Source organism: Mercenaria mercenaria, chromosome 11 (assembly GCF_021730395.1).
Source record: "Mercenaria mercenaria strain notata chromosome 11, MADL_Memer_1, whole genome shotgun sequence".
NCBI lineage: Eukaryota > Metazoa > Mollusca > Bivalvia > Venerida > Veneridae > Mercenaria > Mercenaria mercenaria.
The window spans coordinates 73,915,892-73,921,891 of NC_069371.1; positions in this window are offsets into that span (position 1 = coordinate 73,915,892).

Consider the following 6,000-nt stretch of genomic DNA (forward strand, 5'->3'; position numbering starts at 1 on the left):
AGGGCTAACGTGGTTATAGTAGGAACATTTCTTGGTGTTATGATAAACTGCTAAGAGGTAAATATAGATGAATGATATTCAGTCATATCTAAGCAATTAACAGCAAAGTGAACGACGCAAGCTGTCAGCTGAAAAATGGAGGCTGTTTAAAAGGAGGTAGATCTACCGTAATTTTCATAATAACATACACCACACGAGTTTCAGTGTATTCCGATCAAGCAAATAGACGATACAACTGTAAAATAACTATTCATTCGTAGCGTATAATAACATCCGAATGTACATATTTTTCTCAACTTTTCAGGACAAGAGAAATTAGATTGACTTTTGTCAATGTTATTGAAGAATCCAAACATCCTTTTAACATTTTTAGCCTGCTTTCTCGATAATACAGTCCCAGGTAAAACTTAACATTTCAGTTTGAAGCGCACATTTAATTCATCTTTACTATCCTTTGCACTCAGGATTTATCTCTATCCTAAAAGTATTCAAGATTTTGTATGTTATTAGAAATGTTATTACTATATAGTACATAATACTTAACACAGGGACGCGGAAGGAGACAGGAATATTTGGTTAAATGGCGAGGATTTTGTGTCTCCTTTGAGCTTCCGGTTTGTCTCTGCGAAGGATATCTCAGATACAACGCATGACCTTCCTATTTGCATGTGTATTTTTAATACGTTTATTGACTGAACTCCTGGTTTATCACACATTAGTTTTAAAAATTACTTCCCTACAATCAAAGTTTCATCTTATGCTGCACACGAGGAACAGGGTATAAGTTTCCCATAGCAAACACTGAACTTTCATGCTGCTATAAAAACTAGGTATGTGAGTTACCACAGAAATAAGAGCCGAAAAGATTTTGGTTAAACTGGCTGTGACGTAAAATTACAATAAAGCATCAATAGGTTGTATAAAACACTCCAATGCATCTAAACAAAAATGATTAAATCATCAATTAAATTTCATCAGTTCATCATTATACCACATATTCACGCGGCATTAATGACGCTACAACAACAACTTCGTGCTAAAGTTTATTATTGTTCAAAATACGCGAAAATTAGCCATGGTCCATCATTTATGTATATCACCGTCAGTGTCTATAAATCTATGATAGATTCAAATAATAATATTATATCAATCATACATTTGTTTTGTTTAAGATGAAAGCAAATGTATAAGGAATTGTGTTGAAGTTTGATAATCACGGATTTAATCATAATATTATATCAATCATACAGATATGATAGGTTCAAATAAATGGATATGATTTATACGCTGATATCTATTTCTTTATAAAGAATTTTTCAACTTTAAATAATTTTGTTGTTGGAACATATAAAAAGAAAATTTAAAAGAACTTTTCGTCGCTTTTTGATCCTGAGCTATAATTTGTTTTCAAATAAAAAATGACAGACATTTTGAACATTTTAATATTGTCGGAAATTACATACGAATAAAATAGCCAGAAAAAAATCGTAATTGAATATAGGTATGAAAACTTTTATTGTAGAGTGTGCAACCAAACCCATCGCTCGATAACAGCCTCCGTTCAGTTATTTGTCTGCCAACGTAAGGATCTGAGTACGGAATGACGATTGGAGGATTGAGAAGCAGAATGTTGCACGGCAGCAATTTTGAGAATGTTTGAAAAAGCCTCTTTTATCATATATAGAGGTGTGTCAGGGACGTAACACAACTGATTCTAAATTTACTCAGCAGGAGGTTGTGAAATAGAGTGTCCCCTGCCACTTGTGTTGGTCAGTGGAACATTACAACAGAACAGTTTATAATAACAATATAATTGGCGGCATTATGTCAAAGCTAATGCAGTGAGTCACGTATATCAGCATAAGACCATACGCACAGGCATATCGCCATCTAATTTTAACTTTTAACTTTTTGCACCGTAACAATATAGTCTATTGAACTGCGATAGAGATGTACAACAACTCCTGCCTCAGCTGTCGCCTGTAATGAAAAACCACTTGTTTAAATAATGAATCAACAAACTTCCTAAATTCAATTTTTTTTCAACAGCCACCTGTCTTACGTAATAATGTTGTGTCTCTTTGCTGGCTGCTTTAGACAAGTTTGGCTGTAATTTCATTCGACCTAGTTTTTTAGTCTATAAATGTAATCGGGAAACTTATTCTGCTTCTCTTCGTTTTATAACAGTAGCGAAATGCGTCTCCAAATGGTATAAGACGCTGTTTTTTTTCCTGCAATCTGTTGCATTTCTTATCTGAAAAGCTAAACATTCAGCTAGTACATTTACTGTATGCTTATATTATTCGAACGAAGTTATCAATAGTTTTTCTCCACTTTGTTTTACTAATGAAATAAAACTGCAACTTATACCTATATTTTCTAGTTATGAGATCCCAGCAACTTATAAAGCATAGATACTTACTTTTCCGCAGTCTTTCGCTATACTGAGTAAACATTTTGAAAACAGATTCAATGTATTGTGAAGTGTTTGGAATACGATTCCTGTGTACGTGATTACATCAATTTTAACATACAGCAAAACATTTCTGGCCACTAAAAATGCTTGATTCAGTAAATCTGTTAAATCTTTTGAGGATTCCTCAAATTTCTTTACTAACATGCTTAAATCATGAAATCATATCAAAATATGTTAACCTGGCATTCATTAATTGTTTAAGTGGAAAAAAGTTATGTTGACAATTTACAATGATATAAACCAGTATGATATCATCTACATATGAGCAGGTTAATACACCTGGCGAACATCTATATAGCGAAATAAAAATGCGCACCTGCATTAGCTATGATAATATGAATGCCAGTTGTGAAACATGTACTAAGCTATAGGTGGCCTGATTATGTTAACAAAATCCGCATTGGGCAGATCTCTTATCCCTATTTATTTAGACATATTTTCACCGTAACCTGGAGTTTCAAAAATGCGTATAAACAGAAATGCTTTATCAGTCCCTTCACTGTCAAATGTCAGTTAAAGAGGACGAATATGTCGAAACATGTCCTAGTAAATTTCAAGTGCGTGTGTGTTTTGTTCAAGACCAAACATATTATTTAGTGTGTATGGGGTCATTCTGAAATGACCTTTGAATATAATTTCACATTCAAGATGATTCCATACTAATGTAACAACATGCAGTATCCTATGAAACCATTTCATGGTAGCTTCTGCCACAAATATTGATATCAACAATAACAAGAGCTGGAGTCCTTACATTGTTGCTTTTCATGTTCTAATTTTGAATGTTAATCTTAAGACAGGCAGTAATGTCGACTGAACTATGCTAAATCTAATCTTCGAAAACTTTTGTTAATCATAAAACGGCAGATGCTTTAACGGTAGTTTCCAGATGGTAATTGGAAATCTTTATAGAACAGCCTAGCTACTAGTCTGATAATAAGTTTATATGATTATTGTTTTGAACAGTCAATGTCCTTTTAATTTTGTAAAATGCAATAAAGGAAGTTAATCATGTTATAACTATGGAGGGAAAAAATTAGGTAAGTATGAGAAGAGACCATGACTGTCAAATCTTAAGAGTGTGGTTTGCCTTACAATAGCTTTACTGATTTAGGTAAAACATTAAAAATATAGTTTCTAACTACTTAATGACGTGCTTTCAGATCAGATTATTTTGTACAGTTTTTGCGTTACATCAATTGACGTTTCAGAATTATTTCATATGCAAACGGTGTAATTTCAACATTTAGCATTTTAAAATGATACAGCATATTTTCCAAATCGTTAACAATGGTAAAACATAAGACTGCAAAAATGAAAATGCAATCCTTAAGAACCTAAAACGAATGTACTTAATGCCTTTGCAGAAGACAGAGCAAAAAGGAAAACACCCTTAAGGTCCCGACGAAACAGGCCAGAAACGGAAATCATAATAGCAGTCGCACCTTTTCCTAGTACCATAAACATTTCAGTATTTCAGTACTTCATAATATCAATCTATTACCACGTATTAGAGATTTTCAGCTTACTTCAACACGTACTGCAAACTTACTATAAGGGTTTTCTCTAACTGTATATAAGATTTTAATGCAAAACTGAACGCTACATATTCAGCATCCGGTTCTAATGCCATTTAAAATATCAGAGAAAAGACAGTTATAAGATTTATTAATATTCTTTGTATTGTTTATATGAATTACCGATTTACATGTATTTTGTCTTACAGGCATTCTTAACAAATTCCCCAAAGCCGAGTATCTACACATACCATATGTATGCATGTATTCTAAAAGGTACCCGACCTAAAAGGCTTTGTCAATAATGGTAAATGCTATAGTCTGTCCCATCTAATTTCGGAGACTCCGATAATTTAGTTATACTGTATATAAAATTGTCAAAAAATACACCGTTAATACCAGAAGGTTAATATCTCTAGGCACCTTTTTCATTTTTTTGAAAAAATGTAAACTGAAGTTAAAAATCAAGATTTTATGTTTCTCCCCATAGACTTGCATTGTAAAACGACGCGACGTCTATTTCAAGATGGCGGCATCCATACAACCGTCATTTGGGGATTTGCTCACAGTTGGCGACGTCTGATATATTTATTGTTGAATAACAGACATAGAAAATTAAAACAAGCTTTGTCCAAAACTGATAGGATTTTCTTGTACAGAAGACTCTGAATTAACATTTTCTTTCAAATCAAGCAGTTATTTCCGTTTCAGGTTTTCAGTGGGGTGGGAGGGGGTGGGGTTCTGAAAATGTGTTTGTACTTACTCGTCAGCATTGACGTAAATTAGGTTTAAATACATATCTCAAGTCAAGTGAGTATTATTGTTTCAGACATAGATATCATAATAGAGATGGGTACAGCAGAGATGCGCGCAACCCATTTAAATCATTTTTCATTATGGGTTATTGTTGTTTCCAATCGTATCAAAGGTTCGGATGATAACAGTCTGTTAATAGGTTGTTTTTAAATAGCATGAATACATGTTTGTGTACTGACCGGTGCTTTCTGTGACTTTTGTGCTCACTATTTCAGTGACCGTGCAATTAATGATTTAAGATATACATATTTCAAACTGACACAACTGCCTATATAAAGGACTACGTTAAACAAATTAATAATTGCCTTTATTCTTTAGAATATTTTTTTTATCAATTCCATCCTAGGTCTTTATTTCTTATGCTCGGTCGTTCAGTGAAGTCCAAAGTAGAGTGGCGGCATGTTAAAACATTTTTGTGCTAGGCATGGTAGACCTATAGACAAAAAAAAGCTATGAGCCGCGCCATGTGAAAACTGACATGGTGGGTTTGCGACCAGCATGGATCCAGACCAGCCTGCGTATCCGCGCAGTCTGGTCAGTATCCATGCAGTTCGCTTTCAAAGCATATTGCAATTAGAGAAATCGTTAGCGAACCAAATTGCTGACCAAATTGCGCGGATGGTGGTCGCAAATGCACTATGTTGGTTTTCCCATGGCTCGTCTCATATGATCTTTTGAAGGGGTATTTTGTTCTACAGCTAGATAAAAGAAGCATGTTCACGCGTCAGTTACTTTCATTTTCGATGATAATAAAAACACGTGTTTTTTCTCTCGCCAAAAACAGTACGTACATGTACACGAAACATTTACTTCTGTTACAAACGGGGCAGTAGCTCAACATTGTTATATTGAAAATTTCACCAAAAACAAGTTGAATGCAAAACAAAAACAGTGTTTCTGTTAAAAATGATTTGTACCAATTCAAACTCTATATAGATATTCACTCGAAAATTTCGTAGTTGTAGGAACTTTACCGTACTTTGTATAAATATTTTTATTAGATACATCTACCCATTTCATTACAAAAAATACTTTGGCAAAAATAACGGTATCAATTGCCACAACTTGTAACTAATGCAACATATACACAGAATATCACTGCGGTCATGTTTATGCCGTGATATAGTCACATGCCAAATGAATTTTCATTGTAGGCCTATGATACGGAACAGGCCAGGATCCAGAAATTTT